This window comes from Mirounga leonina, unplaced genomic scaffold (assembly GCF_011800145.1).
Source record: "Mirounga leonina isolate KUSES-001 unplaced genomic scaffold, KU_Mleo_1.0 Mir_115, whole genome shotgun sequence".
NCBI lineage: Eukaryota > Metazoa > Chordata > Mammalia > Carnivora > Phocidae > Mirounga > Mirounga leonina.
In genome coordinates this window covers 54,921,013-54,948,899 of record NW_023270268.1, presented here as the reverse complement: position 1 = coordinate 54,948,899, position 27,887 = coordinate 54,921,013, and the positions used below count along the sequence as shown (strand labels likewise).

The 27,887-nt window shown below is 38.5% G+C and overlaps 1 pseudogene across 1 annotated transcript; it reads right to left on the bottom strand.

Annotated features, from left to right (window-relative positions):
• Window positions 1–21,925: 21,925 nt before the first annotated feature.
• Window positions 21,926–25,805, bottom strand: LOC117999478 (annotated as a pseudogene). Its single transcript, XR_004676275.1, has 2 exons — window positions 25,624–25,805; window positions 21,926–22,824 (listed from the first exon to the last, which is right to left on the bottom strand). The product of XR_004676275.1 is annotated as a ferritin heavy chain-like (transcript).
• Between the last annotated feature and the right edge of the window lie 2,082 nt (window positions 25,806–27,887).

Genomic DNA, 27,887 nt, shown 5'->3' with positions numbered 1-27,887 from the left:
AACTTATCCAGGATAATACAATTTATGTTATGGGTCACAGGGCTAACATGAGGACCAGTTTTATAATCAGATTATTTATTTTAAAGCCACTGCAGTCCATACCAATACTTGGTAAGAAATCTTTCTCTTTGTATTCTGGCATTCTGGGACTATTAGAAGCCTCTCAACCCAAGAGATAAAAGCATTTCTATTGTAAGAGTATGTTTCAGACAGTCTAAGCCTTGCCATAGTGCAAATTCTTAATAGAATTAATTAAATTGAAATGCACCATTTAGCCACTTGTGTTTATTTTCCAAGAAGCATTGCCTTATTAAAATAAAAGTGAATACAACAGAATGGAGGGACAAGGCGTTTCAAGTTATTGCCACCAGAAGCCTTTATATACCGTCTGCCATGAGGCATATTATCCAATAATGCAGACCTAGTGGTTACAGGCAACCAAGTGGAGTCAAACAGTTCATAGCTTAATTGCCTTCTAAGTTTTTTTAACACCAAGAAAAGGCTTGACCCTACCAAGCAAGCTGGCAGGAAAATATGTCTTCTTAAAGCCTTCTGACCTTGAAGCACTCATCTCAAAAAACTTCTTCCACCCATAGGCAGATATGTTTATCCATCATCCTGTGTGTGAAAGAAAATGAGTCTACAGAGACAAGTTTCACTAAAAGAATTATAGGTTTAAAAAAAAAAAAAAACACTTGGGTGCATTTGCAGCCCATTCCTCATCTCCAAAGGAATCTCATGGGAAATGCCACAGTGAGAGTATTTCCAGGGCTGAACTCCTTAACTATCTACACATCTAAGGAATATCTGAGTACCAAACAGCAATTAACATTCATTGACAAAATAGCATAAGTTTCAGCAAATATGGACTCAGCTTTACCTAAATAATACTAAGTTATTAAGGTACCTGTTCATTATTTTTATAGGATTTGGTATCTCCTGTTCTTCACCTTAAAAAAAAAAAAATCCTTTTAATGCTATGCCCCCGAATACCACCCCCCAAAACACCCCCCCACACATACACACACACTCACATAAAGATGTCCGTTGTGGTTAAAAGAATAATATTTTGGAAGTCCTAGTTGTGCTGTTGTCTATGATATGATCTCTTGCCAGCCACCGTTTACCCGATTTTACTGTTTCCTCTTGTGTAAAAGAGTTAACAATACAATCTACATTTGATTGTCATTATGTGCAGTAGATATATTCTATAAAGTTGCCACAAACACTGAATGAGCAAATACTTAACAACTGCTCTTAGGGAAAATGCAGGGTTAGGTTCCTGCAAGTCTCTGGTCACATTTCCATCAGCTAATGAAGATTTACCTTTGTTACAGGTGTTTCTATTTTAAGGCACCTTTTATAATATATATTGACGATTCATTAACATTGAACTTCTGGTCAACACCATTATAACTCATGCTGAGAGAAGTTTCCTATACACATTCTTTTCTCTCTATAAGGTACATCACAACTTTCTCACGGTTAGGAACATCAGACAACACTTGAGCCTTGCACTTGGGAGCCATATGAAAGGGCAAAAGCACCAATAAAACATACAGAACTTGAAAGAAGTGGCACGACACTCAATAGGCTATGAAAGGTATGAGAGCTGAAACAGGAAGGCAGGACAAAGCCTTGTGCATGTACCATGGCTCAGCAGGGAACATCAGCATGGGCAACTCAAATTTCCACTCCCCCATGCGGGTCTGCCTTGAAGGTGCTGAGAGTACTGATTTGGGGGCTGCAAATAAATCTTTAGCAAATAGGTAAATGTGCAAATACAGAAAGGCTAAGAGTAAGGATATACTTGGGAATATTAAAAATCAAATTCTGATTTTCTTAGATATAATTCTTTAGATTAAACAGAGTCCTGGAAGTCTTTTGTCATTAACATGCTCAGGGCGTATAGACCTCCTGCTCCAACTTTTGCATGACCTTAGGTGTCAGAAGATGAAGAGAAGACGGTGCTCCAACACAGATTCACGGAGATGCTGATTTGTAAGAGCCCAAGGAGCCAATGCAAGAAGGGAGAGGCTGCTTCTGAATTATGTCACACTGCTTCTAAATGACTTTCACTCATTCATTTGTTCAGCTAACAATTTCAGCAGGGGACATGAAGAAGAATGCAAGATAGCCATTCCTTTCCAGGACTGTTTTAAGCTTCTTGGGGAATGAACATAGGCCAGACTTTTGTAGGTCTGTCTGCTCATGCAGGAAACGGCAAAGCAAGCTTGTGTTTGCTTCCATGTGTATCTCGTCAGACCAGACCGTACACCTGGACAGATGTTAGGAAAGTGGGGTGCAGATTAAAGCAAAACAATGACTATCCCCATTCCCTGAGGGTTAGTAAAAGGCTGTAATGCATGTGAGAGCAAGATGGAAATTGTCAAGAATATATTCATGTTAACCTATTATTATTATTGATGATGAGAACAAAGCTATAGTGTTAGCATAAGTCACCAGCCTCATAAGGTAGTTGTTTGTTTTCCCTGAATGAATGACTATTTTGAAGAAGCACTACAGATTGATTTTTAGAAGCCTAATGTTTCTTAGGACATGCTGAAAACTGCTGGTATGTGGTTTAAGGATTTCCAGACCATCAATATAACTATGTAACAAAGCATTTATCATGCCTCTGCTAACAGAATGTAAGTTGAAATTCAATGCTGGTACAAATAATTTATATTCCTGGAATTGAATTTTTTAATGTATAAAATTAAGAAACAGCAACATAAGTTCATTTGTAGATGATCTGAGTCTGAACCTACTGCACCGAAAGTGATTCACATCTTCTCAAACTCCCCTTGTCAGTGACGGTAGCATCATCAATCATCCCAGTCAGTATGTGACAGGAAAGAGTTTTAAATCCTATCTTCAAGTCAGTTTTTCATCATCCTTTTCTTAGCCCTAACTATCCAATTCTCAGGGGTTGATATTGTGCATATTTTTATCCTCATTTTCGCTGTGTTCTATTTTAATGGCTTCTAGGGCGCTCATTGCAGCCTATCATAAATTCCATCTTTTCTGTTTGACTATATTAAAAAAGTGAATTGGTAAGAGAGGATATAATTGACCATTCTTCTTTGTTAATATAGTGCTAGAGTATTTATAGGGTCTTTACACAGCAAGGCAATAGCATTTCCCGCTTTTATAAATACGAAAATTCTGAGTGGAAGAGCGCAATATCAGTAATCATGTGACTATAACTTTACCATGGTATTACCATTAGCACAACTGTTTACCTACACATTTCTGACTAATTTATTAATACTTCACTAATAATCATCCTTTAAGTTCCCCAGTTGCTTCAATCGTCCACCAAAGCTAGGTAAATTAGACTTGCATGAAAGAATAGTACCCAAGCCCTCTTCCCCTTTTCAAAAATGTTTCATTAAATATCTTCCACACATTCCAATGAGCTGTTGCTATTATTTAGGGTGCTACTCTTCATTGTTCCTGAAAACGAAGTGGAGAGGTCATAAGAGAAAGTACCCACTTAAGGAAATATGATTCAGAAATAGAACCATGACCCAGTAAATGAGAGTCTGGGTACAGTTCTACATATCAAAAAAATTATCAATTTTTCTCAATTTGCACAAAACCAATGGGGTGAGGGAGTGGAGTGGGAGATGTGAGAGTGGCAAATTATTACCTAGAATGTGGTTACAGGACAAAAATGAAATTTTTAAAAACTGAAAATTTTTAAATAAAAATCATCATCTAAGCAGTCTATGATAAATATCAAATTGTGGCATAAAACTGAAACAAGCTTTTACCTTAACAGTTGTATCTTAAAATATTATTAGAGTCTCTCCCCAACCCCTGAAGATGTTTCTGAGTTTTTACTTTTTTAAAAATGGACTTCCAGGCATTTTTTTTAACATGCATAATTATGGAAAGATATTTGCACAAGACAAGGTTGATGGGTTTTCTATGGGATGTCTATACGGAAATATAAGGTGATGTAGCATCCTGTGGATTTTGAGACCTGGGAAATGGTTATGTACATGTATCAGATGCACCTTTCTAATCCCGAAGCATACTTCCAAAGAGACAAGGCCAGTCATCCACCCAGTGATCCATTCAGTGTTTAGACAATTATTGAGGGTCTGCTACTTTCTAGGTACTGTGCTGAAAAAATGCTGGTAATAGGAAACAATTTGACCACATTACCGAATTTGAATGAAAATTCAACTGGGGTTTCATCCTGTGCCCAATGATTAATGCTGCCACATATTACCTCGTCTTTTAATTAAAGAATGGAAAGTAAAGTCACATTTTGAGTGTTGACTACGTGTTGTGTATCATACCAAAAGTTTTTGTTTTGTTTTACAAGTGATCTCATTTAATCCTCATTTAACCCTGAAAGAAGTTCATCCAACTTTTACACATGAAAAAGCGGAATCTCAAAGAGCCGAAACGCATCTGCTCACTGACATGCAATCTAGAAGTGGTGGAAGTAGAAACAAAGTCCAGTATAATCTGCTATATTCCATACCACTCTTCTTTCGTCTTTGGAGTTATGAAGACTTTTCTATCTGCAGGAATCCACTATACTAAAGCAGACATCCTTAAGGAGATCATACTCCATGGTGCTATCAGGGAGCAGATGCCTTCCTTTCCCCCGTCAGTGCTTCAGGACAAATCTACTGCCACCTGTACACTAGAATAAAAGCCAAGCATTGGCATTATAGCTGGAGAAGAGATCAAGAGCCTGGAGTAAAAGAAAGAGGGAAAACAAATTTCAAGTTCTGTTTCAATCTTACCAAGGGCCAGCCCAGTCTATAGAATTCTTGTTCCTTGATGTTTTGTTACAGTGGATTTACCAGAAACAGATACATTCTTGAGCTACATAAACCTACAAAATCCCTAGGAGAAAAATGGGGTTTCCCCCTTTTGGTATACTGATATATACAACTCCAAAAGTCCCTGGGAAATAATAGGTGATCTTATTTCTCACTTTCTTGTATTTCTTTTGTTTCATTGATTGCATATGGCTTTGAGTGTAGACTCCCCAGTGTGTTTTCCAAGTGTTTTTCTTCTGCATAAAACATGAAATTGCCAAGCGTGGAGGACTACACAGTTCACTGCCGCCAGCAGAAGTCATTGATTCTTGAATTTATTTTTTCCAGATTTCAAATCTATTTTTCATGCTGCTTGTCACATAGGGTTGACATGTGTCACAAGATGCTGCTACATACTGAAGTGATGCATAACCATCAGGCAAAATTTTCAAAGAATAATGCATTTTAAATGCCTCTCTATTGGGTCTGGTATACTCAATCGCTACAAATCAACATCTAGGGAGTTATATAAATAAAATGAAGTCATTTCTCAACTAGACCCCTAAAAGCTAATAAACAAAATGAGAGAGAGACAGTCTCCAGCTTTATCATTTTGCTGACTTTAAATGCACAGAATTAATTAACAATGTTTATTAAAATGTCATTGAAAGTTTAGTTGATGATAACCTTTGAAGTCTCTTCTTGATACTTAGAGTATTGGATTTCAGTCCCCCAGGATTCTCGTTTAATTGTGGCACTGATTTTCTCTGAGCTATCTGCAAATCCTGTCATTTACTAAGGATCAATTTTTCTCATCTTTTAAATCCTGTCTCTTCTCTGGAAATTATTATGAGTCAAAGGAAATGAGGACTATAAAAGGAAAGTCATTTTTATCCTATAGCATATTTATCCAAGGATTCCTGTAATAAGGTGAATATATATATATTCTACATTTATAGATAAAGCAGTATTACTGAGATATGTCAATAGAATAACATTGGTACATGGTTAAGTGGTGGGGCTTGCCATACCTGGTGCACCATGGTCTATGAAGGAAATCTAGAGAGATTACAGATCAAGAGAACTAAGTCACCATCTCTGCTTCACTGTGAAATGTATAAAGCAAAAATATTCATCAAGCCACACTGCCTTCTCTATCCTAACACAAACAGATGCACACACAAACTATTATCTCGACTCATGTCCCATACAGAAGCAGAGATAAAATGTTGGCACAATCTTCTCATTGTCCAAATTTCTTTGTGCAGAGTAGGCATGGTGAAATAAGGCTAAAGTGAGCTAAATATTGTGGTGAAAAAAATATATAGCATTCCTTCTAACAGCTTATTAGATGCTATTTTTCTTATATTAATAGTGTTCCTACTTGACACTTCGAGTTATTCAGAAAGAAAGCAATGTCATTCATTCATTCCACATGGCTTACATGGCTGTGTATTTGGTGCCCACTCATCTCTTCTGTCTCAACTCTTGCCACTTTTTATTATTTCTGCTGCACAATTACTCATCTATGAGGTTGAGCTACATGAAATTGCCAATATTGAACACTTTAGACTATAAAAACAGCAGTTTCATGTTTCAGCCTATAACTTTAGTTTACTCGTCCCACTGCATTACTTCTCTCTGGACTCCAGCTTGCATTCAGTTGGCCCTTCTTCACTTGCTTCCCCATACCCAGCCCCTTCCTACCTTTACTTGGCTAATTCTGACTCATCTGTTAGGTCTCTACCTCTATTCCCCTCTCCGTAGCAAACTTTACTGAAAGAAAAAAGGGGGTTCCATGCTCCTCCTAATCAGAAAATACATAGGATCCAACCTTTGCTGTTCTCACATACAGCTATCTACGGCATCCATTCTTTGAAACATAGCCCCATTGAATTCCTTTATCTGCTTTCTTATTCTGTTTTTGACAATTTATACCACACCAGAAATACTTGCATAGATTGGGGATTTATTCATTCCTCATGGTAATTAAAACTTATTTTGATGGCATTCACCTGCCTCAGCCAAATAAGCAATCACAAATACCTGCTGCAAATGTGTGATTCTCTAAATTGCATAAATCCCCCAACCTCTACAGTTTTTGCTCAGCTGCTTTATATACAGATAGTAGTTTCTATCATAGTCACAGAGAAAGCTATGTTTTCACCTGATTAGTCTTCAGTACAATTCCAGGGGCTGCCAGTCCCTAATCTGATTCTTATCGACAACAGGATTGAATATCTGTTCTGACACTAGGATGCTTCAGGGAAAGAGCGCTACAAGATGCTATTACACACCCAAATATTACTCCTACTGTAGCCTAAGCTTGAATCCTGCAAAATGGATAAAACTTCCCAAACTCAGCAAAAATCTATTGCTCACTTTTAAGGGGAAGCTTCTAATACATTCCCACTAGATCCACAATAGTATAGACTCAAGTTTTTATTTTTATTTCCAGGAAAAGGGATCACCATAGGAGTACAGCAATCACTGATGTAGAAGAAAAAGACAATCTAAAGGTTTTTCCTGTAAAAAGAAAATAAATAAATACACCTTGACACAACCTTTACTCTATTACCAAACAAGAACTACACCATGAAGCAAAGATACAAGGCAATACTGAAATTTAGACAATAAAACCATTTGGACTACCAACAAGGTGATAATGTCAGGTTATTTAAGGTAACTTCTGAAGAATATTTATGGCAAAAAAGCCACTAAACTTAGTACAGTTATAAGCAAAGTTTAAAAAAATAAAAAATAAAAAAATAAAGTACCCAGAAAAGAGTAAAATAAAGTCTTATCTATATAAAAACTATCTTTACCTGAAATACTTTCATAGACATATCAAAAGGATAAAGAAATGAATTCTAGGACTACATGTTTCACATCAAAATCAACCTGATTAAACAATCTATTGAGTGAAATGTATTTGTTTCATTTAACGACTATGCACCAATATTTATCAAATACCCACCGCTCTACTGAGCACTAAAAAAAAAAAAAAAAAAAAAATTCAATTAACAGAAATTGACACTCGGAAGCTTTCAGTCTAATACAAAGTAAGTATAAACAAACGAAAGCAAAATGTATCTAACAAGCACCATGATTCATGACTCCACCTATCATGACATATGGCAAGAGTCCACAAGGATATATTTTTGCAGGACCTTAGCAGAACACACAAATTCATAGGACAGTCTTAACGAATCTCTCATCACACTGATTCACCTCCAGCAACCAACATATTCCACCAACAGGAAAACAGTTAAGAGAATCATCTCAGCTACATTTGGCCAGACCAGAGAGTTCGGGGATTTGCTGGTTGTTGTTGTTGTTGCTGTTGTTTAATAGCTTTTGATTAATCAGCCACAGAGACATACCACAGTGGACAAATACTACTTAGATTTATGCTAATAATCATTTTTCTATGCCTCTACTTACTGAAGGGTCATAGCTGTTTCCTTTCTATTCAACCCCAACAACCTCTCACACACACTCAGAGAGTTCAAAATTAAAAGGCCTTTCATGTGGTGACAAATAACAACAATAATGATCAAAATCACCTGACTATCCAGAAGAGATCCTTAAAAAGGATTATTGTACTATAACATAACAAAGGAAAGCAGTAGGCAGAGAAAAATGAATAGGGAACTTTAGGTATATATTTTAACCAAAGACAGGATTGATTGATTTTTTTCTTCTTTCCTGGAAGTAAAGCTTTTGAGATGAAAATTCTTACACAGAAAAACCCAGGCTGAGAAAGAGGCTTAAGTCAGGGGGGATCTTTTCTTTGTCAGGTGGCCTTTGAACTTGTTGAGCTGAACCTATCAATGGGTCAATTCCATTGCACCTTTTAAGTAGATATGGATAGTTTTTCAATTTAAAGTGAGCACCTGGGGCACCTGGGTGGCTCAGTCGGTTAAGCATCTGCCTTCGGCTCAGGTCATGATCCCAGGGTCCTGGGATCGAGCCCTGCATTGGGCTCCCTACTCAGCGGGAAGCCTGCTTCTTCCTCTCCCACTCCCCCTGCTTGTGTTCCTTCTCTCGCTGTGTCTCTCTCTGTCAAATAAATAAATAAAATCTTCAAAAAATAAAAATAAAAATAAAGTGAGCACCTACCTTTAACACCAAGAGCCACCAATAATGTAGAATGGGATTTTGCCCAATGCGTGAAAAAAGAAATTCTAAATCTTATACACTTTGGTTTGAAAACCTACTTATGTCATCTACTGAGTATTTTTAGATGGCAGAAAGCCACCAACTACTGGGTAAAACATAGGAAGGGCAAGGAGATGTACCTTTGTGTTGAATTTTCCAAAATATCAATAAACACCCTGTTGTTTTTTTTTTTAAAAAAAGCTAAGTTTATTAAGAAGAAAAATCATGTTTTGCCTCATTTTTAAAGGTTATTTTGAAATCCGTTGCATTTTTAAATATACACATCTATCTATTTGTAGGTATGCAGACAATTTGTGAAGGTACACACCAGGAAATGGTAAGTAATTATTACTTCTACAGAAAAAAGACCAAACGTTGAGGATAGATCTTTCCTTGTGTATTTTCTGTACCGTTTGAAACTGTTCCTTTCCTCACCAGGTACATCATGGCAGCACTGTCGGTTGCTACCCAATACCTATTCACCCCTTCCTGCCAAAAGAACAGTGATTTTGTTCAGGACAGCAATGTACCTAGCCCCAAGACATGGATCTCAAATAACCTACACTAGACTCCCTGTGAAACTAGCGGGAGCCTGTATTTCACTTAAAAAAAAAAAAAAAAATTCACCGATAAATACATTGCACAGCACTGCCTTTTCCCTTTGTCTTGTTCTGCTATCAATGCAGACAGATGGCCGTAGCAGAAGCAAACATCTTACAGCATTCAGACCTGGAAAAATGAATCACAGAGACTTTGATCCTGACCTTGGGGAAATAGTAAATCGAAGCCAGAACCTCCCAATCTCTTGTTATCTAAGACTGTAGGTAGGTGTGTTCTTACCAGAGTTAGCAGCATCACTTGACAGCTTGTTAGAAATGCAGAAGCTCAGGCCTCACTCCAGACCTACTGAATCTGAAACAGCATGTTGAGGAGATCCCCAGGTGAGTCACAGACACATCAGAGCATGAGAATCACTGCTCTGCTAAATATAACTTCCTGTTGAAGTCGTCGTCCAGTATTATGTTAACTGGAGCTGAAATTATTTAAATCCTATGTATGCATTGCATTCTCAAATAAAGAACTACTACAAAATATAAATTGTAGTATAATAAAAAATATTTACATAAACTTTTAAAAAATGTTTAGGAGCTATTTATTTCCCTTTAGTATAGGAACAAAAGAGCAAAAAACCAACAGTAAATGAGGTTTCTATTCCTTTCAGAATGAAAAATATTTCAAATTCCAAATGCCCAAGTTTTCATCTGAGGGCCACCCTGTATTAAAGCTGTGGCTTAACATTAAAAAGGCTTATCCATTAATGAGACGATATAGATAAAAATCAATTTTTAAAAAAAGTTGCCAAACTGTTCTTTTTTACTCTAGATGTGAATTTCATCAAACGTAAGTTCTGCAATAGTTTTATCAAAGTAAACTCTTTGTATATACAGATTTTTTTTTCTGATGTTTAAACCCTAAATGCTGACTTAAAGCACAGGCTGAAATCACCCGCATTTGGTAAAAACAAGTTCCTACCACTGGCATTTCCCATTTCTGCCGGCTGCTCAATTGAACTGCTTGTGTGTCCTGGCTCTGCTGTAAAGAAATTTTGGGCTCAAATCCCAGGACTGATTCCACTGCAACAGGATTGTCAGCTACAGAATTCTGTAAAGTTATCCTTCCTTCTACATTTATTTAACCCAGAGATTGGAAGTCTTGGTCACCAAAAGTTTTGCAGCAACAAAAATTTCACACGGTAATAAAGAGAAGCAGAAAGAGGTGACTGAATCAATCCATTTTGTTCCCATATTCTGAACATATTCACAGAATAGAAAATGTATCTATTTGAGAACCCAAAAAGCTATACAGTATATTCTATAAATATATTTTGTAAATGCTCATGCAAGGTTGAAATGGAACAGGTCTCAGGGACATAACTTATGCATGTAATCTGCATCAAATAGGTAACAGCATCACTGCCATTGAGATTTCATAACCACGTTTTACATAAAGAAGAGAGGAAAAGGATATTAAAGTAACTACACCTCGGTTTCACGCTGATACTGAAAATACCAGGATGATTAGAACTTCATAAAAATCCCATCAAACTGTGCATTGAAAAAGTGTGTTCTTTTTATTTTTATTTATGACTACCTTCGGTACCCACTTGTAGTGGCTATTTTTCAATAGGTAAAGTCTGAAGGATATTGTTCATCTGACGGCACTCTATTTTTCTCTGTTTTCCATACTTCTGTATCTGTACCTCCTACCTGCCTCTGGGCCCCATCCCTAGGATTGTGCCTGGCTTGTAGTAAGCACTCCATTCTTGTTCTCTATTTAGTTGTGTTGGCCTCACTCTGCTTCTAGTGCTCGTAAAAATACAGTTGTTCTGATGTGCTTACACTGTTCCATTTTATCCACGGATACCCTAGAATTTTCTTGCTTGCCTCTGAGAGACTGGTTTTTAGAGGTGGAAATCAGGACTGAAATGATGGCGTTTCCATGGGGATGGGGTTGCGGGGAGGGGGGTGAAAATATAAGACCTTAGATTTCTGTCTGATAATTAATTATTGAGCAGATTTTGGGTCAGTCTCCTAACCTCTCTAGGCTTCATGGTCTCTGTAAATGAGGGTTTTGCTTGAGATTCAGGGATCTTCAGGGTCTTCTCCATCTTCGACTTGTCCAGTCTTCCACCCCGCCCTTAACACCATACACAAGACTCAACAGCCTTGTTGCCAAACGCAGGACTAAGAATTTAAGTTTAGATGGAGCTATTCAGAGCTCACGGCTCATAACATTCAAATTCCAGCTGCAAAGGTCTTTTTAACATGATTGTTTTTTAAACTATAGGTAAAAGGTAGAAGCCCAAGTACAGCTTTTAATGAGTAGACACCAAATTGTCCTACCTTTAAGCAATGCTGCAATTCAGAAACAGGTTTCTCCTCCAAGATTAATTACCACTGTCTGACACTATTACCCATTGAAATGTTCTATAAGACCACAATACCAAGAGTTTCAAAAAGTGTTACACACCAGCAATTCCTATTACTGGAAACATGAATATGACAACTGAATATAAAGTGAGGAGGGAAGCTGCCCCCAGGTGGTTTTTTCCAGGCCTAGCTTGCCCTTCTACAGGGGCTGATGAAAGCTGGCACTGACCTTGACAGGACTACTGAGGACAGCTTTCTATGAGGTTAAGGTTTCCTTTAAAATGCTTTGGAAGGGAGGAAATAAGAGGAATTCTGTAGTCAACAACCAAATGTGCTGCTTAGTGTCACCTTTTCAGTTTCATGACATACACATCTGCATAGCAATTGCTTGAGAAAATCTCTCTTTTCCCTTCTAATTGGATTGAATTGCTCCTAGATCTTTCTTCTAGTCCCCAAAAGCAATCATGAGGGGGTGGAATATCTTAAGCTAAGAGGTAGAATTATTTAAAGCACTCGCAACCAGATTCCAGTGCCACAATAGCTGTTTCCTCTCTCTCCCCTCCCCTTCTCCTCCCTCCTCTTTTTCGTTTTAATGAGTTTCTTTGGTTATATTTTTCCTTACGGACATCCGATTACTTTGTTTTCATTTTGTCTTTGACTGCTTGACTGCTCACAGTTGGCCCTGAGCTGTGCTAAGATACAGGTAGTAGGAGCCCTTACATTAGGAGAACCTTGCTGTAGTTTTTGGAAGCCTTACTCACGCCATTTCTTGGGCTACACAACCTTGAGTGTGGCGAGGAGAAAGGAAGAAAACTGCCTTGAGGTCCAAATCTATTCTTAGGAATTTGAGGAAACCTTTCTCAGGGCGCTTCACATGGCTTTCTAGACCCTTTCTACTTTTCCCCCTCCTTCTTCCCCTTTCCCCTCTGCCTTTAAGAATGCCAAAAAGAGAGAATCCCAAATAAGGATCTATACAAAATAGGAGGGTCTAGCTGCAAACCAATGAAGGAGAACATTTTTCAGCAAGAAAAGGGTAAGATCTTAAAGGGGCACTATGTCATACACTCGGTTAGAGGACATTGTAAGGGAATGGGAAGAACATCATTGTGGACAGGGACCAGAATTTTATATTCTTCATCTCCCTCACAGCAAATAAACTACCATCCACAAAGTAGGAGTTCAATAAAGAAAGAAAGCACAGCAATAAAGAAAGGTCAGAAAGAGACTAATGTGACAGAAGATTCTTAAATGGGTTGGAAGAGGCAACTCTTCATTTAACCTCAATGTACTTCTTGTTCTCTATTTTAATAAAGGACTCCAGGGGATGCTTTGGGGTACAACTCATTTATTGTTCTCTAGTTGAGATGATGATCACTGCTCTTTTAACCATTTGAGAGGGTGTCAGGGAAATAAATCAGAGGAAAACTTGAATTTCAAGGCAACCATTATAATGAAGGAACCAAGGGCAGCCCATCCATGAAAGGCCACTTTGGCATAAAGATTATTTTGAGTTAAAGAGCAATCAAAACCCAGCAGATTTAGGAAAAGCTCTTTACCTCCCCCTCAGCTGCCTAAAAAGAATTTGGATCGAGAAGATCCTCCACGAAGGAGCTATTACCATAGATTTAATTCCATTACGACATGAACTAGACATGGTAGACAGGAAGGAACATAGAAAGACCTGTTTGATCAAAGTCCTCTATGTTCCATGGCTTCTCAGCAGCCAGCAAATATTTGTTTACCAAACATTTACTCTTTTTCATTCTCCCTGAAGATTGCATTCCTTCTCTTTGAAGACCCAGACCCCTACCCTCTTCTCCTTAATTCAGAATGACATGTATACCTTATTTTGCCTGTTTGGGGAATTTCTATATCTGTGCAAATTCCTCATACATATGCTATTAAATTTGATTTTCTCCTATTAATCTGTCTCATGTCAATTTGATTCTGGACCCTGAAGAGGACAGGAATTCTTGCTCCATGACAATTAATTTTATTAAAGATCATGTTAATGAAATGAATACATCTTATTTTCTCAGATTTAAAAAGAAACACATGTGCCTCCATTCATTTAATTTCTCAGTTATTCATTTACCATAAAATATCAGTAAGTTAAATACTTTTAAATAAAATCAAATTACCATTTCCCTTCAGTTGAGGTTTTCATTTTAATATTTCACTAGAGAGTTTATACTTTCACTCAAGGCTGATATTAGAGCAATAGGTAAGATAATGGCGTTCCAGGACAAGAAACCTGATAGACTCTACTTTCCTGGAAAGAAGTGTTGAAAAAAGTAATTTCTTTAAAGGTAAAATCTATTGACTTAGCTTCTTTAGATATTCTACTCATTCTTAAGAAGAAACATTACCTGTTAATACAGAATAGTTTTCTTATCTCGAACATATACATTTTCTGTATACTCTCTTTAAAACCCAACATATTATCCAATGCCTACTAAAAGTAAAATTGAACATACACCTTTATGTGTAGGCCACCACATACGTTCACCAGCACAGGACAAGCTATATGCGGTTAAGCTCTCTACTGTCAACTAGGTCATTCTTCCTTCCTCCAGACTGCTCTATGGATTACTGGCCAAGACAAATTTGTTGCCATTGACCATACTGCCGGGATGGAATTGGTAAATATTACTCACCAAAATGTTAAGAGTTTTTATTTGGAAATGTACAGTCCCCCATTTTTTCCCTCTGTCTCTATTCCTTCCCACATATTAGTTTTCCTCTCCCACTACATCCCAACCTCCTTCTTGTGAATATTTTTTTTATCTTTTCCTCACGGTATTTGGCACATGTGTTCATAGTAGGTGATTAATAAATAATTCATTGTTTATTGTGTGTGTGTGTGAGCCAAGGTGCAGTTAGGTTGAAGGTAATTTCATATACTGTAATCAAAAAACAAGAATGACCAAACCTCATTACTATATAGGCTTTTAACAGCAAGTTTAGAAGTTTAGATTTGATGTAGTAAGTGCGTGGTCCCTACTGGACCCTGAGTAATGCTGCTTGGTATCAAATACACTTTGTCAAAGGTGTTTCCTGCAAGAGACCATAGATGTAATGTTCCTTTTAAAATTTTTCAGAAAATCATGACAAAAAAAGAGGCTCCCTCCAATTGGTTTCTTGTCCCAGGAATTAATCACCACTCTAAATTTCTAAAACCGGTAACATCCAGCCAATAATGTTAAGGAGAGGTCACTACCAACCAATAGTTGTTTGAGTTGCCCCTGTCTCAACTCCCCCCATACACAAGCCTACCCTCACCACAACATCCCAGGAGGCCACACAGAGCAAATGTTAAGTCCTGCACATAGCATACTAGGTCAGGGGCCTCAGTTTCTCCACCAAAAACATATCCCCATGGGATGCAAAATGACCAAAAATGAAAAGTAGTAAAAGCACTCATGCTTGGGAGGGGAAATTCAGATAGAATTTTCTGGGACAAGATTTTCTTACTTTGGATTCTACTTATTGTCTTTATTCATTACTTAAAAGAAAGCTTCAAAAGAAAAGGAGAATATTCAATGTGGCGTATATGTGCTTGGGAAAGAATTTTCCTTTCAATAATAACATATCATTTCTTATAAAAACCCAATATAACAGGAAAACAAAATGTAGGGAACATTGTATAAGAAAGAATTTGCCTGGTGTTCATCCTGAGTTCCTAGAAGGGAGCATCTAAGCCTTGGGATTTACATGCAAGTTTCACATTCAGGACTCTCTGGGACCTCACCCTGTACGTCTCTTCATTGGCTGGTCCTGATCTGTATCCTTTATAATAAAACTGTAATCATAAGTATAGCACTTTCTTGAGTTCTGAGTCATTCTAGAAAATTATTGGACCTGAGGGGATGGTGGAAGACCCTGAATTTATAGCCTGGGAACCCTGGTGCTTGCAGCTGGTGTCTGAAGTGAGGGGAGTTTTGTATAGGGCCATGACCTCAACCTTCAAGGTCCGCATTAACTTCAAGTAGTTAGTGCCTGAAGAGTAAATAGTAAATTGAGGGGGAAAAAAAATATTAGGAGCTTAATTATTAATTCCCACTTATGAATATTTAATTAAGCTTTTTAAAATCATCCAGCTAAAAACATTTTAACTGGAGCATTTATTCCATTGCCATGTGCCATGTCAGGTGTATTATTCATGTAGCTTCATTTTTTATCCTTTCCTGCCTCCCCAGGAAAATGGAATAAATAAACAACCTGGATTATAGTCATTCTGTGATAAGGTATGCTAATAACTGTGATTGTGAGCACTGACCATTTATAATAATAATAATAATAATAATTGTCAACCTGACCTAAGCCACAGAAAAAAAGAACAATTTTCTTTAACTCATAATTTTTGATTTTCCCACTCCTCTATTGAAAAGAAGTGATCCTCTATTCGCTTGGGAACCCTTTTCAATGGCCCTGTCATTATATTTAATTTACTCAGTAACCCAGACTCTGTTATAAAGCTAACTGAAATGAAGTTCTGCATCAGTAAGCAAATGTCAGCATTTCCAGATCTTCTTTGAGGCCACTAACTATGTGCATTATTTGCACTGCCTAAAATTGGGGTGACCAATACAATTTTCAAAATTTTCACTGACAGTTCAGTAAAAGGATACAATGCCTTTCTCCCTCAATTAGTAATGATCTAAATTAACAATAACCCAATCCAAACTATAATTTCATTCCATTTTCATTACAAGTAAACATCTTAACTAACTTTTCATTTAATATAGTTAACCAACAATGACTAATCAGTATATAACACAAATTTCTCTTGATATAACTCCTCCTAATATAATTCTGTTTCTAATTCCTATTAAATTTTTCTTTCTGTAACAAATCTTTACCTTGTCATCTTTCAAACTCTCACTAATTCTATGTGCATGCCCATGTGCACATGCCTATGCGTGCACACACACACACACACACGTCAGTTCTCTAAGCCATATACCTTCTATAGTACTTGAATGTATGAGGGGTTGAGGGAGTTCAAAACAAATCCTTTAGGTTACCGATGTGGCAAAATCCCCCACACTTAATTCCAGGTCCCTATAGCAATAACAACAAATACAACAACAAAGGTACACTCTAATACCCCACATACTGGGTCTGAAAATGTAATCAAACAGTAATTCTGGTAAGAACATTGTCATTTACCAAGGATTCCTGACAACTGACTCTTTCTTGGCATCCTCTAGGCTACCCTGATTCTCAAGTAAGTGGCCTTTACATGATAGCTAATGACTTTTTCTTTTTATTATGTTATGTTAATCACCATACATTACATCATTCGTTTCTGATGTAGTGTTCCATGATTCATTGTTTAACACGTATAACACCCAGTGCTCTATTCAATACATGCCCTCTTTAATACCCATCACCAGGCTAACCCATCCCCCCACCCCCTCCCCTCTAGAACCCTCAGTTTGTTTCTCAGACTCCATAGTCTCTCATGGTTCCTCTCCACCTGATTCCCCCCCTTCATTTTTCCCTTCCTACTATCTTTTTTTTTTTTTTAAACATATAATGTATTATTTGTTTCAGAGGTACAGGTCTGTGATGCATCAGTCTTACACAATTGACAGAGCTCACCATAGCACATACCCTCCCCAATGTCTATCACCCAGCCACCCCATCCCTACCACCCCCCACTACTCTAGCAACCCTCAGTTTGTTTCCTGAGATTAAGAATTCCTCATATCAGTGAGATCGTATGATACATGCCTTTCTCTGATTGACTTATGTCACTTAGCATAATACCCTCCAGTTCTATCCATGTCATTGCAAATGGCAAGATTTCAGTCTTTTTGATGGCTGCATAATATTCCATTGTATATAGATACCTATTCTTCTGAAACTGTTCCAAAAAATAGAAATGGAAGGAAAACTTCCAAACTCATTTTATGAGGCCAGCATTACCTTGATCCCAAAACCAGACAAAGACCCCATCACAAAGGAGAATTACAGACCAATATCCCTGATGAACATGGATGCAAAAATTCTCACCAAAATACTAGCCAATGGGATCCAACAGTACATTAAAAGGAATATTCACCACAATCAAGTGGAATTTATTCCTGGGCTGCAAGTTTGGTTCAAAATCCGCAAATCAATCAGTGTGATACAATACATTAATAAAAGAAAGAACAAGAACCATATGATCCTCTCAATAGATGCAGAAAAAGCATTTGACAAAGTACAGCATCCTTCTTGATCAAAACTCTTCAGAGTGTAAGGACAGAGGGTACATACCTCAGTATCATAAAAGCCATCTATGAAAAACCAACAGCAAATATCATTCTCAATGGGGAAAAACTGAGAGCTTTCCCCCTAAGGTCAGGAACATGGCAGGGATGTCCACTATCACCACTGCTATTCAACATAGTATTAGAAGTCCTAGCCACAGCAATCAGACAACAAAAAGAAATAGGCATCCGAATCAGCAAAGAAGAAGTCAAACTCTCACTCTTTGCAGATGATATGATACTTATGTGGAAAACCAAAAGACTCTACGCCAAAACTACTAGAACTCATACAGGAATTCAGTAAAGTGGCAGGATAGAAAATCAATGCACACAAATCAGTGGCATTCCTCTATACCAACAACAAGACAGAAGAAAGAGAAATTAAGGAGTCGATCCCATTTACAATTGCACCCAAAACCATAAGATACCTAGGAAGAAATCTAACCAAAGAGGCAAAGAATCTGTACTCAGAAAACTATAAAATACTCATGAAAGAAATTGAGGAAGACACAAAGAAATGGAAAAATGTTCCAGGCTCATGGATTGGAAGAACAAATATTGTGAAGATGTCAATGCTACCTAGAGCAATCTACACATTTAATACAATCCCTATCAAAATACCATCCACTTTTTTCAAAGAAATGGAACAAATAATCCTAAATTTGTATGGAACCAGAAAAGACCCCAAAGAGCCAGAGGAAGGTTGAAAAAGAAAAGCAAAGCTGGTGGCATCACAATTCCGGACTTCCAGCTCTATTACAAAGGTGTAATCATCAAGACAGTATGGTACTAGCACAAAAACAGATGCATAGATCAATGGAACAGAATAGAGAGCCCAGAAATGGACCCTCAACTCTATGGTCAACTCATCTTCAACAAAGCAGGGAAGAATGTCCAATGGAAAAAAGACAGTCTCTTCAACAAATGGTGTTGGGAAAATTGGACAGCCACATGCAGAAGAATGAAACTGGACCATTTCCTTACAGCACACACAAAAATAGACTCAAAATGGTTGAAAGACCTCAATGTGAGACAGGAGTCCATCAAAATCCTAAAGGAGAACACAGGCAGCAAACTCTTTGACCTCAGCTGCAGCAACTGCTTCCTAGAAACATCACCAAAGGCAAGGGAAGCAAGGGCAAAAATGAACTATTGGGACTTCATCAAGATAAAAAGCTTTTGCACAGCAAAGGAAACAGTCAACAAAACCAAAAGACACCCGACAGAATGGGAGAAGATATTTGCAAATGACATATCAGATAAAGAGCTAGTATCCAAAATCTATAAAGAACTTCTTAAACTCAACACTCAAAGAGCAAATGATCCAATCAAGAAGTGGGCAGAAGACATGAACAGACATTTTTCTAAAGAAGACATCCAAATGGCCAACAGACCCATGAAAAAGTGCTCAACATCACTCGGCATCAGGGAAATCCAAATCAAAACCTCAATGAGATACCACCTCACACCAGTCAGAATGGCTAAAATTAACAAGTCAGAAAACAACAGATGTTGGTGGGGATGTGGAGAAAGGGGAACCCTCCTACACTGTTGGTGGGAATGCAAGCTGGTGCAGCCACTCTGGAAAACAGTATGGCGGTTCCTCAAAAAGTTGAAAATAGAGTTACCCTATGATCCAGCAATTGAACTACTGGGTATTTACCCCAAAGATACAAATGTAGGGATCCGAAGGGGTACGTGCACCCCAATGTTTATAGCAGTAATATCCCCAATAGCCAAACTATCGAAGGAGCCAAGATGTCCATCTAGCTAAAGACTTTTTAAGAATTCTTCTCTCAATATTTCAGCTATAGTACGTTCTTCATCAAACTACTTTGATTCAATGGCTCTCATGTACAAAGTTCTTTCTTTTCCATCTCAGTGGCAGATAACCATTAGTGTGTCTTGAAATTTTATGGGTACATACTATTACAGAAAGAGCAAGGACTTGAAGACAGAGGCAGGTTGTATGGTATGCGTGAGACCAGGGAGTGCTCACAGAGAAACAAGCAAGCTTTTGGAGAATCTGATGGCAAGAAAGTTTAAGGAATTAGTTACAGCAAGGCTATGATGGGAGACCCTGACCCCAAACTATAGCATATTCTTTCCCTTAAGCCTCAGTTTAAAAATTATTATGATCAGTAGTCAAGAGGAAGGAACAGATATAAGAAACTAAAATGATATTTTGACATTTCTCTTATTTATATGCTGAAAATATTATTAGCCAACTCCCGTAACACAATGCCTAGCACCATCTATAGGAGATGAGAGCCTTATGAGACTTTGACTCTAAAGGTCTTAGAGTGAACTATCATGCAAAGTTTGGAAATTCTCAGTTAAAATAAAATGAACATCAGACATGTCAAAACCCTAATTTGCACAGAGGGGTAACATCAAAAATTTTACCTTTGTATGCTGACTATATGAAAACCCATAATATTGAGAAACTCCAGTTATTTGGACTGACTTACAGGCCATTCTGATTTAGGAAAAAACTGAGATTATAAACTACCATTTTAAAGCTAGATGGTTACAATAAATGCCAGAGAGAGGAAATGCTATCTCTTCTACATCCCTGGAAGGCCTGTTATAATAAATCATCAGCATGAAGTTAGGGGGCAGTCCCAAGACCACCCTCACTCTGACATCAATTGCAATTCCAGGGTTCCCAAGACCACCCTCAACTTTAATAATTTTCTAGACGGACTCAAGTAAGTCACTGAAAGCTGTTATGCTCATTGTTATGGTTTATAATATGAAAGGATGCAGATTAAAATCAGCCAAGAGAAGAGACAGATGGAACAGAGCCCAGAAAAATCACACACAGCGAACTTCCACGTGTCCTCTTCCACTGGAGTTGTGGGAAATGCTAAATTCTCCCAGCAATGATGTGTGATAACACGCATGGAGAATTGCCAACCAGGGAAGCTCACCTGAGCTTGGGTGTACAGAGTTTTATTAGGGCTCTAGCATGTAAACATGGTTGACTGCCCATGTGATGGACCTGTAGTCTCCTGATAGAGCTCATATTATGTGGCCCAAAGCCCTCACAATAAATTGTATTGTTAGACTATCTGGTGTGATCCAGGACCCCAAGTAAACAAAGGTACTCTCCTTAGGCAGAGCATTCTAAGGGCTCAGAGATCACTTCCTTTGCTGAAGGCAAAGTCCAGACCTTTTGGCGGCGGGGCGGGGCGGGGGGTGGGGCACAGTAAAGTTTATTCTTAACTATACAGCCAGGAATATTTTTTTTCTGATCCAGATGTTAATCTTGCCTTAAAAATTTCAGAGGAAATTTAAATTGCTCCTTACTTATTTTAAGATTTTATTTATTTAGAGAGAGAGGGGAAAAAAAGCACACACAAGCAAGTGGGGGGAGGAACAAAGAGAATCTCAAACAGAATCCCCACTGAGTGCAGAGCCAGACTGGGGCTCAGTCACACCTGAGATCATGACCTGAGCCAAAATCAAGAATCAGACATGTAACTGACTGAGCCCCCCAGGTGCCCTGCTCCTTAATTTTTTAAAAGCATTCTTCAGTTATATGTACCTACTATAAATGAAGAAAGAATTTATCAAGATATCATCCATGTTTCTATTTTTCATGTACTATAAATTAGTGACCCTATGTCAAGTAAGCTTATATTTTAAAATGGGATTAGCGTACTTATAATTCCAAACATACCATCAAACAAGTGTATCTGTCTCCTGTGGAGATAATATAATGACCGAGTAGTGAAGAAGCAGAAGCTATGGGTTTTTGTTGGTTGCTGTTTGTTTTGTTTTGGGTACCAAATTACTTTATTTGAAGAATGGTACAAATGAAAGAAGTTAAATAGATGTTTTGGTACAACTTATAGAAAAGGTAAAGGTAACCCCAACATGCATGCACTGCCTTGGTGACCAGGGAAGTCACCCTTGTGGCTATGGGAAGACAGCCTAAGGCTTAGCTCTCACTATCACTGTTTCCCAAGGTGTGCTTGTCAAAGAGATACTCTGCCATGCCAGATTCGGGAGCCCCCATCTTGCACAGGTTGGTTACGTGGTCACCCAGTTCTTTGATGGATTTCACCTGCTCATTCAGCTAATGAGTCTCAATGAAGTCACACAAATGGGGGTCACTTTTACCAGTGGCCAGTTTGTGCAGTTCCAGTAGTGACTGATTCACGCTCTTTTCCAAGTGTAATGCACACTCCATTGCATTCAGCCCGTTCTCCCAGTCATCACGGTCTGGTTTCTTGATATCCTGAAGGAAGATTCGGCCACCTCGTTGGTTCTGCAGCTTCATCAGTTTCTCAGCATGCTCCCTCTCCTCATGAGATTGGTGAAGAAAATATTTGGCAAAGTTCTTCAAAGCCACATCACCGCGGTCGAAGTAGTAAGACGTGGACAGGTGGACTTAGGAGGCGTAGAGCTCCAGGTTGATCTGGCAGTTGATGGTGGCCTCCGGGCCCTGGTGGTAGTTCCGGCGCACCTGCGAGGGGGACGAGGTCGCCATGGCGGCGGCGAGCGGCGGCCGCGGGGCGCTGGAGCGGTGGCGGGGGCCTTGGAGCGGTCCCAGGGCGCTATGAGGAGATGGCGAGGGCTGGCTCTGAACGGCCGGCCAGGGTGGGGGACGAGCGCCGGGTTCCGTCCAAGCACAGTTGAAGCAGGAACCCGCGGCGACTCTCGGCGGAGACTCGGAAGCTATGGTTTTATAGTTTTTCACCAAAAAAGGAAGGATACACTGTGGAGAATGTATTTTTTTTTCATGCCGTAAGTTTATTTACAAACATATTGAGTATGTTGCTGTTTTTCCCCCATTGCAGAGAATGTAAAACATTCATTCACGTAAAAAGGCACAGGTGGCTCTTAATAGTATATATATAAGAAACTATCCCATATGAATGCACATTTACCATACTAGAATTAGATCAAAACAATGACATATTTTTCACTCATATACACACAAATTTGATGTTTCAATATACACTAATTCCTTTTTTAAATATTCCTTGCTAGAGAAGAATGCGATTTCTAAGTGTTCCTAATACAACAAATCTACAGCCATGGCAACTGGTACCCCCTGCCCCCAAACAACCACTGTATGTCTGTGTATGCTAATAGAAAATTCATTGAGGGGCGCCTGGGTGGCTCAGTCGTTAAGCGTCTGCCTTCGGCTCAGGTCATGATCCCGGGGTCCTGGGATCGAGCCCCACATAGGGCTCCCTGCTCGGTGGGAAGCCTGCTTCTCCCTCTCTCACTCCCCCTGCTTGTGTTCCCTCTCTCACTGTGTCTCTCTCTGTCAAATAAATAAATAAAATCTTTTAAAAATAATAATAAAAAAGAAAAAAAAGAAAATTCATTGAAAACTAAATACAATATGAAGTAAGAGCAACTCCAATCAAAAGAAATCAAGAACTAGAGACGCTGATGCATCAACTCCTTCAGCAGAATAACCCGGAAAGGAAGTATCATTATCACTGCAGCGCTGTGTTCCTCATACATATTTTATGAACTAAGTTTTTCACACACTTTAGAGGTTAGCAGTGCATTACATTTTTGTCTGCTGCTTGATTTAACAGAATGAAATGCCCTAAAGGCATTTATTAAAACCAGAGGAAGAAAAAAATGCGATTACTGTTAACCTCTGCCTATAACTTACAAAGGCTTTCATGAAACAAGTATCAAAGTGCACTCCAATCACAAAGTGAAATATGAGCTGTTCAGTCACTTAACACTCACTGTTACTTAGCATTTGCACACTAACATTAAATAGGCTTGTGTCAGCTTAAACCATGGCCTCTGTGCTCCAATTGCTAACTTCCAGAGTCCAAATGCATTAACATTTTGTAATTACCAAAACTTACAAAGGTTTATTTTTTAGCAAATACTGAGTTGTTTGCCTGCTTGTTCTTCTAACTTAACTTATGGAGCATCAACTATGTGTAAAGTGCAATGGAATACCAGCTCCCCAAATATCACCAACACAACCTCTGCTGATATGACAATTCTGAATTTTTTGCTCACTGTGGTAAAGACTGACAAAATTTCTGTCTCAGAGGGGAAAAGGCAAGGTCAGAATTTATGGAGAATTTGAAGTTTGGTTTCATTGGACCTTTCAGTGCAAGGGAATGATTAGGATTCTTTGTGCACAGACGGTAATATCACAGTTTAGAATTGCTAGAAACGGCAGGATAAGGATTTTAAGGCCAAAGGTTTGGGAGTTTGGGGCTTCAACAGTTGATCTTTCCCACTGAAGAATGAATGGGTCTTTCTGGAAGTTTCCCTGATCAAAAGGCTCCTAGAATAAAACGATTATGCTAATGAAGGCAATGGAATAGTAAAATCATGTTAAGTAGACAGTAAGCTGCATTGTGGGGAGGTAGTTTGGTCTTCAGTGTCCTGCTAGTTGCTGAAGGAAGGAACAAAGCTGTATCTTCAGTATCTCTAAAGTGGAACTATAGCATAAAAAAATATCTCTGGGTATAACCACCTTAAACAGATATACAAGATGAAAACTGAGACCTACATAATGGTCAATTAGGCATGGGGGTTCTAATTTTCATAATAAATGCATGTGTGCAAATGTATTCAGAGTCGAATTATATTTATTAACAAATGTCTTTGTGCTTTTAAAATAGAATCTGACTATATCACTGTTTTGCACATATCATTAGAATTGTATCAATTGCATAAAATAATGTTTAAAATGCCCTGCTACAGAGAAGCATATGAGAAAAGGAGTCAGGGAAAATTCACTGGCAAAATTGAATAAAGAAAACGGATGTTAAGGAGAGTTTTGAAAATAAAGTGGGGAAGGTATCTTAACAAGTACAGAGTCGATCACATATAATACGTGCTACAAAGGCTTCCTACCTGAAGGAAAAAGCAGGCACCAGAGTAGAAATGAATATATTCATATGTGGGAAGATTGCAGTCAAGAGATCAATGTTTTGAAGTGGACAGGTGGCCATTCAAGGGGCCTAATAATGTGAAATCTGCGACAGAATGAAGTCTTCTCAGACTCCCCAAGTGCTGGAAGAGATTCTTTCTCTGGACCACATAGCTTTTTGGTGCAGAAAAGGGGTAAGTGAATCGAATGATTGGGAAAATAGCCAAGTTGTGAATGTATTTACACAAGAAAAGGAATGAAAATATGCACACAGGAGGAAAGAAAAGATCCTAAAGGCATGAAAAGAAATACTGATGGAAAGAGGAGAGAAAGGGAAAAGGAGAAAGGAAAAATAGAGAAGGAGAGAGTGTCAGAGAGAAATTGAAAGCAACTTTGAGAGCGAGCAGCAGTGGGCTGAAGGCTCAGAAGGGTTGGTGAAGACACCAGGAAAAGTGTGATCGGGAGAGAGGTCTAGTCTGGATTTTAGGCAGTTTTGCTATGTGATAGGTAGTGCGTTTTCACCCCTGTGCTAACCCCAGCACATACATTGCATGCATATCACCACCAAGACAGGTCTTTCTTAAAGAGAGAACAATGTCCATGCAACCGACCTTACAGGACAAGGCAAATCCCAATCAACCATTACTGAGCTGTTAAGGAAGATAAGGTCTGAACCAAGACAAAACACAACATTCTCCAAGGCTTGGGCAAAGAAGAGCTTCTGAAAAGGCATTGCCAGATGATGAAGCTGGGAGGCAAGGGGAAAAGAACTCATCCACCTACTGTCCGGCATGTGTCACACACCTCATATTTTCCATTCCATTTTATATTTTCTCAGGGCCATGGAGTGAGTTTCACCATTCCTGTATTAGAGATGAGGAAACTAAGACTCCTCAGTCCCTTAGGCATGACATTATGCCACCCCAACTTGTCTCAGGTTGATTAACTTCACAGAGAGACTAAACCTTGCCTGAGGACAAAGACAGGGGAGTGGCACTCTTCCTTTGAATTTTTAATTCACTACCCTCAATTTATGAGAATGTGTCAACTGCCTGAATATAGCACATCTGTCTTACCCTCAAGCAACGTCTCTCGCTAAAAGCCACGAGTAGCAGATGAGACAGAGGCAATCAGTAAATTGAAAGAGAGAAGCTTTAGTTTGTGGGGGGGAATTGTTTCCAGTTTTAATCTCACAGCTTCTTCCCTATACCCTCCTCCAACACCTTGAGTTGGCAAGATGCACTGCAAGGCAGTGTTCATCCAGCACTGATAACACATCAAGGCAAGGAAGAACATCTCGGGGAGGAAGAAAATACAGAAGTCACACTGAACCACAGTTTGAAGAGAGATTGTGCTGACAAGGAGTTCTAGAAAATGAAAAACCTCACTAGTGATCACAAATCAAAGGGCATTAGGATAAGGCAGAAGGAGCATTCAATTTTCATAATGTAATACAGCCTTGGATAAATTTGGCAGAATTACATACGTTAGTGGGACTTATAAATGTACTCATTATGGAGAAAAAAGGTCACACTTTATTAAAGTTAGTCATAACCCAATTTGTCATCCCTGTAAATAACACAAATAAATATACTAATTAAGTGCATGGCATTTGCTTTTTTTCTAAAAAAAAAAATATATATACATACACTAGAAGGATCATTAATTTCTTAAAAGTCCCCTATATAGCATTGCTTCATGGTATCATCTACTACCTGAAGTAGGAAAAGCTGTGTCCATTTAAATAAGGAAATAAGGAAAAAGAAAAGGCACCATGGCTGAATCATAAGAATAAAAGGAAAATGAGATGATTGCTGAGAGTGTTGGCAGGGATCATATTATGCAGGGTCTTGTGAATCACTGTAAGGATTTGGGGCTTTATCACAGGAGCAGCAGAAAGACACTGTAGAATTCTAAGCAAAAGAGTAACAACGTTAGGTTTGTCTTTTGAAAAGATCATTCTGACTGCTTTATGAATAATGAATCACAAAGTGGTAAGAGTGTGCTCCTGGCGGGAAGCATTTAGGGGACAACCGCAGAGTGCCAGACAGAGGTGACACTGGCTTGAACTAGAGATTTGCCCATGGAGATGGAGAGAAAATGACCTGAGAAAACTGATGGGAGGTTAGAATTCCATAGATCTGGTGGTTTCGTGGATGCCTGGGGTAAGAGAGGTGCTGAGAGTGGATCTCAGGGTTCTGGCAGGAGCAGCTGAATGGTCAGCATGACAATATGCTGAGTAAGGAAATACTGACAGGAGATCATTAGCTCCATTTTGAGGATGTTCAGTTTGAGGTACTTGAAAGGCATCCAAGTACAGCAATAATGTACATAAACAAGATCTTGTGTTCAGAAGGGAAGTAGACTAAAGATAAGAACTTGGAAACCATCCTCACATACACAGAAAATGAACTCATGTCCATAGATGAGAGAAGCAGGGAGAGGAAAGAAGGTTATGGATAAGCCTGGGAAAATCCAACATTCACATTTGTGGTTGAAGAGATTTTGGCAAAGATGATTAGGAGAAAGAGGATCCAGAGGCAGGAAGAAAAAAACAGGAATCACAGAAATCACTGTGACATGTACTGTGGATATTTTTCATATGTCGTTTCTAATCTTTATATCAGGTATATAAGATTAAATGGAAAAGTAAATAAATGAATACTCATAAAAATATCTACCCTGGAGAGAAATTAAGCCTAAGGACCTCCTATAAGGTGAATTCGCCTCTAAAGTACTCCATGCTACCTTACGTTTCCCCCAAAGACCGTGGACAGCATAGCACCAGTCACTATTACATTGTAGAAATATGGAACCAGTTGATTGCTAAAAACATGAATTTTAATAGAACATGATATGGACTTTTATTCAAATA